Source organism: Giraffa tippelskirchi, chromosome 11 (genome assembly GCF_054371585.1).
Source record: "Giraffa tippelskirchi isolate mGirTip1 chromosome 11, T2T-mGirTip1v1.2.pri, whole genome shotgun sequence".
NCBI classification, from domain to species: domain Eukaryota; kingdom Metazoa; phylum Chordata; class Mammalia; order Artiodactyla; family Giraffidae; genus Giraffa; species Giraffa tippelskirchi.
The window spans coordinates 52,882,649-52,898,355 of NC_137285.1; the positions used below are offsets into that span (position 1 = coordinate 52,882,649).

General features: G+C 37.6%; 1 protein-coding gene and 1 long non-coding RNA gene across 45 annotated transcripts in view; one reads left to right on the forward strand and one right to left on the reverse strand.

The window, feature by feature from the left end:
• INPP4B (inositol polyphosphate-4-phosphatase type II B) overlaps positions 1-15,707 on the reverse strand; it is an 802,877-nt gene that overhangs the window by 408,439 nt on the left and 378,731 nt on the right. For all 44 annotated transcript variants that reach the window (XM_081543596.1, XM_081543565.1, XM_081543580.1 and 41 more), the window contains one exon: positions 5,126-5,188. The gene's annotated coding sequence lies outside the window, so the exon portion shown is untranslated. The remainder of the gene's footprint in view (positions 1-5,125; positions 5,189-15,707) is intronic.
• The window catches only part of LOC145526877 (uncharacterized), a 69,355-nt gene continuing 55,172 nt past the window's right edge, over positions 1,525-15,707 (forward strand). Inside the window, exon 1 of the long non-coding RNA XR_014069265.1 lies at positions 1,525-1,653. This is a non-coding gene — a long non-coding RNA (uncharacterized LOC145526877). The remainder of the gene's footprint in view (positions 1,654-15,707) is intronic.

A 15,707-nucleotide genomic window follows, 5' to 3' on the forward strand; every position in this document is an offset into this window, starting at 1 on the left:
CTGAACAAATTGCTTGAACAAAAACTGCCAAATCTCACTCAAGAAGAAATGTATAACCTGAATAGTCCTATACCTATTACAAAACTTGGATTCATATTTAAAAGCTACAAACAAAACTCTAGGCTAGATGACTTTCCTGATGAGTGATACTAAAAATTTGAAGAACAAATAATAAAAATATACACAAACTCTTTGAGAAAATCAAAAGTGGGGACTAATTTCCAATTTCTTTTATGAGGCCAGAATTATCCCAGTGCAAAATCAAGGATGCTATAAGAAAAAAAAAAAATACATAAAAATATGCTCGTGAAATTTGACTCAGAAAAAAATGTCAACCAAAGCTTAGCTATAACAGATATAATTCAGCAGTATATAAAAGTAGTTCATTCTAGAATGAACCAGTATACAGAGGGGTTTATCTAGAAACGCAAAACTAGTTCAACATTCAAAAATCGAACACATATGATCATCTCAAAGATGCAAAAAAAGTAACTGACAAAAATTCAACATCCAGAAAAAAGAAACTGTCTTTCAGAAAATTGTTTAATAAACAAACAAACCAAAAAAAAAAACAAACAAAAAAAACTTTCAACAACTTACGAATGAAAGCGAAGAACTTTGATTATGGAAATCTACAAAAGTGCTACAGTTACCATCATAACTAGAAAATAAATGACTCAGTACTTTGATGCTAAGATCAGGAATAAGGTAGGAATTTTCACTCTCACCTTTCCTCTTCAATTTCACAGCAGAAGTCATAACTAAAGCAATAATGCAAGGAAAAAACAAAAGACATACAGCTTGGAAAGAAACAACTAACATTGTATCTATTTGCAGACAACATGATTACCTGTGTAGAAAATAGCCAAAAATATCTACCAAAAAAGCTAGAAAAAATTTTATCGAAGTTGTGCAATATAAAGTCAATATACAAAAATCAATTGTCTACAAAATAGCTATGAAAATGGAAAAATAAACTTTTAAAAAGTACCATTTATTATAGTACTGAAAAGCAAAAAAATTAGAAACAAAATCAAACAAAGTATGTACAGAATCTTTATGCTATAATCTACAGAACACTGATAAAAGAAATAAGACAAAATCAAATGAAGATATATATGTGTGTGTGTCTGTGTGTTCATGGATTCAAAATCTCATTATTGTTAAGATGTCAGTTTTTTCTAAACTGACCACTAGGGGCAGAGCTAGGCTCCTGACTGCAAGGTACAAAGCTGTCAAAACTAAGAATACATTTAGAAAGGCAACTGGACTCACAACTGATGTGACTGCAACCTGGTGCTCAATGGCCTAAATTCATAGTACCAGTAACTCAGAAACCAGTGTTCCATCAAGCAGCGAACACTGTCAGAGGCCCAGTCCCTTGTTGAGCTGTTTGGTAAATGGTAGCAAATATGGAGTGGAGGGTAAAAGCAAAGAGCCATTAGTATACAATGCGGCTCGGCTCTCATTGGCTCTGTGTTCATCGTCACCTTACATATTAATGAACAGGCAACCAGGAACAGTGCCTGAACACAGCACACAACCAAACAGAAGGCCACGTGGGTGAGACAATTATCTCAGCAGATAGCCTGGGACTGCTTCACGGAGGAGACGCTGTTTGGCCAGACTGTGAGAGATTTACACACCAGAAAGGTGGGTGCAGGTAAAAGGAAAGGGAAGGGGAAAGCAGGGAAGAGGGAGGGAAAATGAGAGAAAATCAGGAAGGAAAATACTGAAAGTGGAGGCAGTGCAAGCAAAGACCTAAAGCTACAAATGTAGACTATGCATAAATAACAGGAAATGGGCTAGTCGGATGGCGCAGAGTGCATGGAGCAGCAACAGGAAGTGGGTAGACATCACTGAGTGAATCATCCAGGGGGAGGCATAACCGCTGTGTTTCCAATGTTAGACACAGTGTTTGTAAACCAGCAGATAGGGCAGTCAGGGGTACCTACTTCCTGCCCTGTTAGTTCACTGCCTCACTCTCAGTAAACAAATAATAAATGAGCAACACAGAGGCAAAGTACTGTGAGTAATTCAGAAGCAATATGTCACTGTACCTTTAAGTGGGGTTTACAATCTGGACAGCAGAATCCGAACTACTCACAATTAAAAAAAAAAACAAACAAATAGCTCAGGTAAAAGGATTAATGAATCTGCCTTCTAGTCTTTGCCTCCAAGGCACAGAATCAATAAGCAATTTTTGAGTCTATGGTACTGGCAATATTCTGTGCTAGATATTAAATGTACATTCTCAAATTCAGTTTTGCTTCCTTTTCACTTTTTCTCTTTTTCCCCTTCTTTCTAGAACTGAACATATCTAGTCAGTGTGTAAGTCAAGAGACAAATGCGAAAGAAACCACATTGTAGAATGGACATTTTAAAAGGACATCTTAAAATACCCATTTTATTAATGGGTAAACTGAGATTGAGAACAATTTGAAAATTCGTCCAGGGTCAGACAGAGAATGAGTTAGGGAGAAGGGGTTTAACTCCAGCTTGAACACTTAAAAAATCTATTGTTTTTATACTGAGCAAAATACAGTCCCTGAAAACAATTTAAAGAAATTAAAAGAATTGTCATTTAGTTGAGAAAATTCCTTCTGAAAAAGGAAACAGTAAAGTTCAATTTCATGCCAGAAAGCATGTTCCCCAGGCACCAACTCATTCTAAAATAGAGGATTATTCAATCTGGCTATAATATTACCATCTCTGTTTTCCTCCCTGTTTTATGTTTTCATGTTAATCGTTTTATTTATTTTTTCTTTTTTTAAGCCATATTCAATAAAGATTTCTAATTAGTTTTCAAATTTGAGACACATCTCTAGTAGAAAGCAAATGACAAGAGTAGTAATTAAGGGACAGCTGTCTCATCTTTCTGGTGATGAAACAAGGCTTTTTTGTTTCTAAGTTATAAATACTAGGGGAGTTTTCAAGATTTCTTTTAAGAAATAGTTAACTGAGTAGTTACCTGAATTGAAAGATACTGAATCGATCTAAAAAAGTCACTGTTCTTTCCGACACATGCTGAGAACCTTTCTTCTGGGATAACCTCAGGTTAACTCGAACACTATGAGTCCTTAAAACTTTTATTGCTGCAAATACAGAATCTCCACATTTTATACAAAACCAAATCATTTCTTTAGATTCTAAAGTAGGCACTAACCCAAGACATCTTCCTCACTTTTAAAATTATGTGACTTTTACAAATAAAGAAGAATAAGCACTTTCAGTGGAGAGGAATAAAATTCAGAGCAGCTAAGATGCAGATACTATTTTTTTGGTGTGGTTTTCCTTTGATTTAAGAGAACAAACATTATTAACATTAACATTAAAAATTACTTAGTAAGCTTTTACTCCAGTACTCTTTATTGGTACTTTCAGGTATTATTTTCATATGCAAAGTATAATCAGGATTTGAAGCAATTAACCATATAATTCAAGAAAAATCTTCTACCTGAAAAACTAAGCCATAGAAGCAAACAGTTAATTTTTTTTTCCTGGCTTGAATTATCCAGATTCTGGAAAATTATTAAACACAATTTAATGTGGAAAGCCGTAAAACAGGTCAAGTTACCGAAAAGCAGGCCCGCCTCAGGAGGATAAGGAACCCCTTAAAATACATATTTCTAAGACAGAAACTTCTAAAACAGTAAACCAGGAAATAATGGTTAAGTAACAGCAAGTTCACTAAAGGTGCACACACATACACAAACACATTCATATACATACATACTACAGAACTTCCCAGAACCTATGTGGAAGTGTGTTTAAAGCTCCTAAGAGTGGTACAGTATTTAGAAATTTTCAAACCTTTTTGATCCCAAACCATTTTATATGGAACAGATCATGGAACTAGTATTCGGACTCACTGAGAACCTCATTGCACAGTCATAAGCTTTTTACGCTGCACACTGGCAGAAGATGTAGGAGGGTGGGGTTGGGTGGTAGATTTGAAAGCTTCTATTAATACGCCCAGGGGACCACAAGAAAGACCAAATAACAGAGGACAGAAATGCCAAGGGCAAAAAGTGGCCAAGCAAAGTTGGTTTGAAGACGCTTCTACCATAACCACTAAGAGCCTATGGGACTAGGCTGATTGCCATATGCATGTTCATTCATTTTCTTTCTCTTTGGCTGCACCACAGGGGATGTGGGATCTCGGTTCCCTGATCAGGGATTGAACCTGTATCCCCTGCACCGGAAGCATGGAGTCATAACCACTGGGTCATCAGGGAAATCTCCATCTCATTTTTCAACACAGCTTCATCTTCTGCTTCTCTCCACCTCTGTGACCTTCCTTAATCTTTTTCAGTTATGTTCTTTATTCGCCACTGTTCTTTCTACCTGGGACTCCTTTCTTTATACTTCAGCTCTTAGTTTAACACCATCTTCCACAGAAACACCCTCTGTTTAGTCCATCTACAATAGATTCCTCTTTTCTTTCCCAGTATTTTCCCTACAGAATTTCTCTTCATAACATCTATCACAGTTTTTATTTACATATTGATACTTGTTTATTTTATGTCACGTTCACAGGACTACAAGCATCATGAAGGCAGGAGTAGACTATGCCTGTTTTGTCCAAATTTATGATCACCAAATACCTCATAGATGGGTGTTTGCCATAGAGCAGGCCTTTTATAAATGTGTCAATTTAATAATAAATAATAATAATTAGTTAATTCCTTCACATATCTCCCTGAGTGAAAGTTACTCAGTCACTCTGACTCTTTGCTACCCCATGGACTATACAGTCCATGGAATCCTCCAGGCCAGAATACTGGAGCGGGTAGCCTTTCCCTTCTCCAGGGATCTTCCCAACCCAGGGATCGAACCCAGGTCTCTCGCTCTGCAGGCAGATTCTTTACCAGCTGAGCCACAAGGGAAGCCTATGTCTCCCTTGGCCTGGTCTAATTGAAATCCTCAAAATTGATTTAATGTATACATAGAAATAAGCTCCTCTTTGGGGCATAATCATCTATCTATAATATGTAGTCACACACAGTCTAAAACATCAAACTTGCATTTTTGTAAAATGTTTTTATAATGGGGGCTGTACGTTTGAATAAATCATCAATCTAAATCAATATTATGGGTTGATTATTGAGAACCACTCTCATACCTGCTTTCTTGTATTCTTCAAATACTTCTACTCTTTTATTACTGCCTTGCTGATTTCAGAGCTCTGCAAAGAACAAAAAAACAAATGTTAGGGTTTGGTGTTTCACCAGGAATTCCTCTTTTAAAAAAAATTATTGGAGTATAGTTGCTTTACAATGTTGTGTTAATGTCTGCTATATGGCAAAGTGAATCAGCTGTACATATACACATATCCCCTCCTTTTTTGGATTTCCTTCCCATTTTGGTCCACAGAGCACTGAATATATTTCCTGGCTATACAGTAGGTTCTCATTCATCATCTATTTTATACATAGTATCAATAATGTATATATGCCAATCCCAATCTCTCAATTCATCCCATCCCTTCCTTCCCCCCTTGGTGTCCATACATTTGTTCTCTACATCTGTGTCTCTATGTCTGCTTTGCAAATAGCTTCATCTATAGAAATGCCTCTTTCCTAGGTAAAATATTTAATTTGCTTGTAATGCCCATTATTCCAAACTTGAGGACTTATGATCACAAAATCCATGGAATACAGCTATTTCGTATTTGTATTCAAATGAATCTGCTTCGTTCAGCTCACAGAGGTCTACAGGAAAGAACTCTAGCTGACTCATTTATTTGCTTACATGTGCCAAGCACTATTCTAAGTTATTGGATCAACTCATTTCTTCCTCATAACTACTGGGCAGGCAAGGGTTAACTCAGCAGGCTTGAGTTACTGAAATGCTACCCTTTCTAAAGAAAGGTCCTCCTCCAGAACTGGCCTCAGTCCAGCTCCTGGAAGATGACCTCTGAGCTCTCGGAATAGGCTGACTGATAAGAGAGTTTCTATACGTGTTTCTGCTGCTCCAGGTGGGCCAGATACATTTATGGTGAACACATGTTTTTGCTTGAAGGGGAGGGGCTGAAGTCTGAACCGTGAGGTCAGTCATCTGGTGCTGCAAACTTCTGTGACTGCCCTCTGATAAAACTCTAGACACCAGAGGTCAGCTGAGGTTCCCTGGCTGACCACATGTGACCACTTCACACCTGTGGTTACACATGGTGGCTGAGAGAATTAAGGGCATCCCCATGTGCCCTTAGGGGCTTCCCAGGTGACTCAGTGGTAAAGAATCTGCTTGCCAGTGCAGGAGGCAAAGGAGACATGGGTTCGATCCCTGGGTCAGGGAGATCCTCTGGAGTAGGACATGGTGACCTGCTCCAGTATTCTTGCCTGGAGAATCGCATGGACAGAGAAGCCTGGTGGACTACAGACCAGGAGATCGCAAAGAGTCAGACACAACTGAACACGCACACACGCAGGTGCCCTTAAGACATACAACAACTCCTAGAACTAACACCAAAAAAAGATGTCATTTTCATCATAGGGGATTGGAATGCAGAAGCAGGAAGTCAACAGATACTCAGAATAACAAGGCAAGTTTGGCCTTGGAATACAAAATGAAGAAGGGCAAAGGCTAACAGAGTTTTGTCAAGAGAACATGCTGGTCATAGTGAACACCTTCTTTCAATAACACAAGAGACGGCCCTACACAAGTACATTACCAGATGGTCAGTACCAATATCAGATTATGTTCTTTACAGCCAAAGATGGAGAAGCTCTCTACAGTCAGTAAAAACAAGACCTGGAACTTACTGTGGCTCAGATCATCAGCTCCTTATTGCAAAATTCAGGCTTAAATTGAAGAAAGTAGGGAAAACTACTAGGCCATTCAGGTATGATATAAATCAAATCCCTTATGATTAGACAGTGGAGGTGATGAATAGATTCAAGGAACTAGATGTGGTAGACAGAGTGCCTGAAGAACTATGGATAGAGGTTGGTAACATTGTACAGAAGGCAGAGAAACCACTCCAAAGAAAATGAAATGCAAGAAGGCCAAGTTGTCTTAGAAGGCTTTACATACAGCTGAGGAAACAAGAGAAGCAAAAAGCAAGGGAAAAAGGGAAAGATATACCCAAGTGAATGTAGAGTTACAGAGAATAGCGAGGAGAGATAAGAAGGCCTTTTCAAATGAACAATGCAAAGAAGAGAAGTGAAACAAAATGGGAAAGACTAGAAACCTATTCAAGAAAACTGGAGATATCAAGGGAACATTTCATGCAAGGATGGGCACGATAAAGGACAGAAACAGTAAAGACCTATCAGAAGAAGAGATTAGAGGTGGCAAGAATACACAGAAGACCTAAACAAAAATGGTCAAAGGGAATCAGCTACACATATACACATATCCCTTCATTTCTGGATTTCTTTCCCATTAAGGTGACCACAGAGCATTGATTAGAGTCCCTCATGCTATACAGTAGGCTCTCATCAGTTATCTATTATATACATAGCATCAGTAGTGTATATGTGCCAATATCAATCTATGACTGTGAGTATAACAGCTTTTCTGAATCTTGGGAACCCTTCTAACAAATAATTGAGACTAAGGGTGGCCTTTGGGATCCCCAACAAACCACCCTGTGAGATACTATTACCCGTATAATATTGACAGTGAAGTGAAGTGAAGTGAAAGTCGCTCAGTCATGTCTGACTCTTTGCGATCCCATGGACTATACAGTCCACCAGGCTCCTCTGTCCATGGAATTCTCCAGGAAAGAATATACTGGAGTGGTTAGCCATCCTTCTCCAGAGGATCTTCCTGGGGACTGAACCTGGGTCTCCTGCACTGCAGCAGATTCTTTACTGTCTGAGCCACCAGGGAAGGAATTGGCAAAGAAAGGAACTAGACAATGAATTCTGAGGTAACCCAGAATTCCACAGCTAGTTTAAGTGTCAGTATTTAAATTTGAGCCAATGATCTGGTTTAGCTATTTTACCACCACTATGACATGTGGTTTATCAAAATATTTATTATGTGTCATTCAATACATGTATCCAAAAATGCACCTAGTTCTTTGTCTTATTTTGTTATCAGGAAGGATAATTTTCAAATTATAAATGTACCATCAATTAACAAATTTCATTTTGTCTGTCAACAAAAGAGCAATAACTTTTTTGAGTTAAAGTTGTACTTTCTGCTGTATTTTATTCAAAACAAAACTTTCTCCCAGTCATGTCAACAATGCAGATGTGATGTTAAGATTTTCTCACTCACATCCTCATATATTTCTTTCTATATGGCTTTTAACACAAGGGGATGAAAACTACAGAGTTAGCTTTAAATCAAACACCAGGTTTTATTTAACTTGGGGAAAACAAAACACCTTATCACAGTTTTTCTTAAGATTTATAATATTTTGAGTCTAAGAGATCCAGAATTGCCTTGAAGTGTTAGAAAAAATAGTTCCATAACAGGAGAAAGCATGAGATAATTAGTTGCTATTAAAGAAAATGTAAACCATCTACTGATTTCTAAACACAGTGGATTAAAATAATACGCCAATTATGTACAAAAGTCATGAGTTCGCTATATCAAGCTTTTTTTAGGTGAACTCTGCAAAAAACACTTTGGTCTAATTAATCATTTTCATTAGGTGTGTGAAGTAGCTTTATTCATTTGACTTATTCTAACACTGGAACAAAACCATAATTCATTATCTTATCTTTTTAAATTCACCCTAAACTAAGCATTGGACACTGTTATACACATATAGATTCCTATCTTGTTCTTATCACTCAAACAGACTGCACATCTATTGATATTCTGAAGTGTCATGACATCCACAAAAGTAAGGAGTCTACCTTGCAGTGTGGATGTTCAGAGGCCAGTGTAGTAGTCTCAGAGTGTCCAAACAGTCCTTAAAATAACTTCCAAAAGCACAAGTAAAGAATGCAGGAGAAGGGCAATCCCTCACATAGTGATGATGAAATACATGGAATGTAAACTGGATAACTGTGAAAGTGCAAAGAATAAAAGTTTATGATGCAGAAGTATAAATGGTGTTATGTGAGCCTGAGTCTTTCATACTTCGTTTGTCCCCTTTATCTTGTTATTTCTCAGCTCCCATCATGAAACAAGAACTAATTTACCCAAATTCACCAAAGTGTTGGGTTGTCTTAAGTAAATATCCCACAGAGTGAATGCAAACCAAAGCCCTATTTAACACTTATCATTGCCCTCACAATAAATGATCAAGCAGAATAGTGGCCTTAATTAGGACATAAAGCTTTCTTTAGAAAATAGAAAATTCTATCTTAGACAACTTCAATTGAATATTCAAATAAATTGAATATTATTGATTAGCAATAAATTAGGCAATATTTTAAAAATGGAGTAGCCTCTATTGGGCTCCACTTTATGCTTCTTGGGTTCCTATATCCATCCCCTGTGGCCCTAAATGGGGCAGGCTCTCATGACTCACATTTTCCCTCTACTCAGCAGTTCCGGTATGATGGGGATATAGCCAAACTCAGAGCTGGATATCTGCCTTTTCCACATTGCCCCATGAAAGCATGCTGGGCTTGAGATGCCTTGTTGTTGATCTCAGACAGCCTGGTGACTCGAGGTCAAGAGTCCCATCAGTGAGAGGTTTGGAGATACTATGCCAAAGGCAAGAGCTAAGTGGGGTGGAGTTAAGAAAGAACTAGGAAGAGATGACATATATGTCAGGATGATGTATAGTATGGAGATCCTCCCTGCTTCTGAAAAACTCAAGTATTTGTCCCCTAAAAGATCCAGCAGTTAAAACCTGTTTCACAGATATTGTAAATAACATACACATATATATATACACACATAGTAAACTTACTAGAATCTATCTGTCTCTGAAATAGATGTGAAAATTTAATCCTATCTCAAAAGTAGACTTTTTAAAAATTTAATTTTAATTAGAGGATAATTGGAGAAGGCAATGGCACCCCACTCCAGTACTCTTGCCTGGAAAATCCCATGGATGGAGGAGCCTGGTAGGCTACAGTCCTTGGGGTCGCTAAGAGTCGGACACGACTGAGTGACTTCACTTTCACTTTTCCCTTTCATGCACTGGAGAAGGAAATGGCAACCCACTCCAGTATTCTTGCCTGGAGAATCCCAGGGATGGTGGAGCCTGATGGGCTGCCGTCTATGGGGTCGCACAGAGTCGGACACGACTGAAGCGACTTAGCAGCAGTAGCAGCAGTAGCAGAGGATAATTACTTTACAATACTGTGCCTCCCTCTTGAACCTTCCTCCCACCCCTCTGGGTTGTCACAGAGCATTGGATTTGAGCTCTGTGCATCATACAGCAAATTCCCACCGCCTGTATATCTAAAGGCAGACTTTTAAAATCTTACTTTTGGTCTTCAATTTTCACCCCTTACTGTAAAAACAAAATAGAATTTATAATAGCTAAAAATGAGATTATTCTCAAGTGCTGACAATCTTCACATCAACTAAAAAACTACCAAAAATTTTACACAAGAATTTAGAAAATGACTCAAGAAAAGTCTCAGAATAAAGATAAATTTGCAATAATAACTTCTATATAACAGCAATAAGCAGAAAGTAAAATTTTTAAAATAAATAAATGCAACTCCCAGTGGCATCAACCATCCTGACTCACTATAGCAGTAACAACAAAATCAACAAAGTACTTATGAATAACTCTGTAAAAAAAAAATTATTAAAAGCTATAAAGGAAATAAGGAACTATAACACATGCATGAGTGGGAAAGTACTTACAACATAAATATCACTACTCTTGAAATTAATTTATATTTTTAGCGTAATTTCAATCAAAATTCTAGTAGGGGTAATTTTAGAGTCTGTCAAAACTTTCTAAAGTTTACTTGAAGAAAGAATCATGGATCATAAAGAAAATTTTGAATATAAATATTAATGAGATGTTTTGTTCTAGCTAATGATAAAAACACATTGTTGTGACACAACATTTAACATAGTACAGAACCGGCTTAGAAATTGACATATAAGATACCCAAGAAACATCCTATTTTATGCATTTATTCAACATATATTTAATGCCTGTCATATGCCAAGCACTATGCTAGTTATTGAAGGGAAAACACAATTCCTGCCCTCAGAAAATTTGAAGGGGGAAACACTAGCTATTTTCATTTTGATAGAAATTGATACAAATGGGCATAGGACTTTATGAATGCATATAGAAAAGAAATCTAAATTCAGGGTATCATAAAATTGATACTACTTATTAATGAAAAAGAAACTTTAATAAGTAATGTTGAGATAATTGCCTATCTTTTGAAACAAAAATCTAATATATCCCATTAGATATAGATATAAATTGCAAATATATTATGGAATTAAATACAAATGAAATGCAACATAAAAAATAAATTAAAATGGAATTGATTATTTATATGTCTCTTTGGAGAGGGCAAGTCCACTTCTGAAGTATATAAGTGCTAAAAGAAATTAGAAAGAATATGACAGGTTGATTGGACTATGTAAAAAAACTTCCCTAGGTAAAAAAGATAAAAAGAAAAAATTAAAAAGCAAAGCATATGTGAAATTATTTGCAGCAAATGCAATACACCAAAATTTATTTTATATAAATACTAAATACCAAAATCAAAATGAAGAAAGAGCTCATTAATGAACATATGGAAAAATGTTCAACTTCATTAGTACTCAAGGGAATAACCATTAAAACAATGATCGACAATATTTCATCTAACAAATTGGCAATGAAGAGAAAATGTTCATCCCTGGTGCCATTTTGAAATTGTTTTGAATGCCACTTTTCTAAAACCTTTAAGAACTCTAAAAGTATTCCTATCCTGTTGCAGAAAATCTTGAAAGAATTCTCACTATATAAAATTCATACAAGATGCTCATTTCAGGCACACTCTATTTGAATACCCACTAATTCATAGCACCCTTTAGATAGCTGCTGGTCAAATATTCATCATGCTATCACAGGTACCACACCCAGTTCAGAGGAGGCATGCAAGAAATGTCTTGAATATTGAATAGATGAACTAGTGGGCTTATTCCTTCATCATTGAAATAAATAAAAGTGGGGCTCTGGCTTCTCAAAAAAATGTTTTCATAGTCTTTGATCTCACTTCAGTTCAGTCGCTCAGTCGTGTCTGACTCTTAGTGACCCCATGGACTGCAGCATGCCAGGTCTCCCTGTCAATCACCAACTCCCAGAGTTTACTCAAACTCATATCCGTTGAGTCAGTGATGCCACCCAGCCATTTCATCCTCTGTCATCCCCTTCTCCTCCCACCATCAATCTTTCCCAGCATCAGGGTCTTTTCAAGTGAGTCAATTCTTCGCATCAGGTGGCCAAGGTATTGGAGTTTCAGCTTCAATATCAGTACTTCCAATGAATATTCAGGACTGATTTCCTTTAGGATGGACTGGTTGGATCTCCTACAGTCCAAGGGACTCTCAAGAGTCTTCTCCAACACCACAGTTCAAAAGTATCAATTCTTCAGCACTCAGCTTTCTTTATAGTCCAACTCTCACATCCATACATGACTACTGGAAAAACCGTAGCTTTGACTAGACGGACCTTTGTAATGTCTCTTTGTAATGTCTCTCCAAAGTAATGTCTCTGCTTTTTAATATGCTATCTAGGTTGGTCATAACTTTTCTTCCAAGGAGCAAATGTCTTTTAATTTCATGGCTGCAGTCACCATCTGCAGTGATTTTGGAGCCCCAAAAAACAAAGTCTGTCATTGTTTCCACTGTTTCCCCATCTATTTGCCATGAAGTGATGCGACCAGATGCCATGATCTTAGTTTTCTGAACGTTGAGTTTTAAGCCAAATTTTTCACTCTCCTCTTTCACTTTCATCAAGAGGCTCTTTAGTTCTTCTTCACTTTCTGCCATAAGGGTGGTGTCATCTGCATTTCTGAGGTTATTGATATTTCTCCCGGCAATCTTGATTCCAGCTTGTGCTTCATCCAGCCCAGGGTTTTTCATGATGTACTCTGCATATAAGTTAAATAAGCAGGGTGACAATATACAGCCTTGACATGCCCCTTTCCCAATTTAGAACCACTCTGTTGTTCATGTCCAGTTCTAACTGTTGTTTCCTGACCTGCATACAGATTTCTCAAGAGGCAAGTCAGGTGGTCTGGTATTCCCATCTCTTGAAGAATTTTCCACAGTTTGCTGTGATCCACACAGTCAAAGACTTTGGCATAGTCAAAAAAGCAGAAATAGATGTTTTTCTGGAACTCTCTTGCTTTTTTGATGATCCAGCGGATGTTGGCAATTTGATCTCTGGTTCCTCTGCCTTTTCTAAATCCAGCTTGAACATCTGGAAGTTCATGGTTCACATACTGTTGAAGTCTGGCTTGAAGAATTTTGAGCATTTTTCTACTAGCGTGTGAGATGAGTACAATTGTGCGGTAGTTTGAGCATTCTTTGGCATTGCCTTTCTTTGGGTTTGGAATGCAAACGGACCTTTTCCAGTCCTGTGGCCACTGCTGAGTTTTCCAAATTTGCTGACATATTGAGTGCAGCACTTTCACAGCATTATCTTTTAGGATTTGAAAGAGCTCAACTGGAATTCCATCAGTTTTACTAGGTTTGTTTGTACTGATACTTCCTAAGGCCCACTTGAATTCGCATTCCAGGATGTCTGGCTCCAGGTAAGTGATCACACCATCGTGATTATCTGGGTCGTGAAGATCTTTTTTGTATACTTCTTCTGTGTATTCTTGCCACCTCTTCTTAATATCTTCTGCTTCTGATAGGTCCATACCATTTCTCTCCTTTATTGTGCCCATCTTTGCATGAAATTTTCCTTTGGTATCTCTAACTTTCTTGAAGAGATCTCTAGTCTTTCCCATTCTATTGTTTTCCTCTACTTCTATGCACTGATCACTGAAGAAAGCTTTCTTATCTCTCCTTGCTGTTCTTTAGAACTTTGCATTCAGATGAGAATATCTTTCCTTTTCTCCTTTGCTTTTCACTTCTCTTCTTTTCACAGCTATTTGTAAGGCCTCCTCAGACAGCCATTTTGCTTTTTTGCATTTCTTTTCCTTGGTGATGGTCTTGATCCTTGTCTTCTGTACAATGTCACGAACCTCCATCCACAGTTCTTCAGGCACTCTGTCTATCAGATTAATCCTTTGAATCTGTTTCTCACTTGCACTGTTTAATTGTAAGGGATATGATTTATATCATACCTGAATGGTCTAGTGGTTTTCCCTACTTTCTTCAATTTAGGTCTGAATTTGGCAATAAGGAGTTCATGGTCTGAGCCACAGATCATGAGTCCGCTCCCGGTCTTGATTTTGCTGACTGTATAGAGCTTCTCCATCTTTGGTTGCAAAGAATACAATCAATCTGATTTCAGTATTGACCATCTGGTGATGTCCATGTGTAGAGTCTTCTCTTGTGTTGTTGGAAAAGGGTGCTTGCTACAACCAGTGCATTCTCTTGGCAAAACTTTATTAGCCTTTGCCCCACTTCATTCTGTACTCCAAGGCCAAATTTGCCTGTTACTCAAGGTCTTTGATCTAGTAATTCTAATCCTGAGTTTCTATCTAGGGAGGTAATCCTAAATAGAGGGGGAGAAAAGGTGTATACATAAAGAATTACCACAGTAGGTAAAACTTAGAAATAGCCTAAATATTCATGTATAGAAGAATCTTTGAAAATATTGTGTTATTTTAATTTGGTGGAATAGTATGTCACCATTAAAATGAAGAGTTTAGAATTCAGGTTTAGAAAGACTTATGCAAAATGTTAAAAGTGAAAAGCAAATTTTAAAGTTATATATCTCTTATATCAGTGGTACCCACTCTTTTTGGCACTAGGGGCTGGTGTCATGGAAGACAATTTTTCCATGAACTAGGGGGTGGGGGACTGAAGCTGAAGCTCCAATACTTTGCCACCTGATGCAAACAGCCGATTCATTGGAAAAGACCCTAATGCTGGGAATGATTGAGGGCAAATGGAGAAGAGGGTATGAGAGGGTGAGATGGCTAGATGGCATAACTGACTCAATGGATATGAACTTGGGCAAAGTCCAGGAGATGGTGAGGGACAGGGAGGCCTGTTGTGCTGCAGTCCATGGGGTCACGAAGAGTCAGACACGACTGGGCAATTGAACAGCGACAGGGGGCGGGGGATGGTTTGGGATGATTTAAGTGTCTGACATTTAGTGTGCACTTTATTTCTAGTATTACTACATCAGCCCCACCTTAGATTATCATGCATTAGATCCTGGAGGCTGGGAACCCCTGTACAGGTATACTGTAGTAGGTAAGACTCAGCATAAAATCTGATCTTCATTAACGGTAACTCTCTGAACAACTTAACCTCTTCAAGTCTCAGTTTCCTTATTTACAAAATGGAACAGCAGTCACAATATTGTCTATTTAAAAGACTTTTGTTTTTAATTAAACTCAAATTAGATGATTCAAACAGTGTTAATATCAAATATTATATAACACAGATTCAGTAATCATAGATATAGCATTTATTTCAAGTATTAAACAAAACCAAAACATATGCACACCAGAAAGTCCATATGCTAATACATCAATACCTTGGCAGCAATTGCTGTGTGATGGATTCGGCTGTTCACTACCTTTGGAACATCTCTCCTACATTTGGGAAGTTTTCACATTACATGTTTACACATCACCATGATGGATGCCCAAAATCCCCTTTGCAGTCTTCTTTACATGTTAAGAGTCTAAGTTACT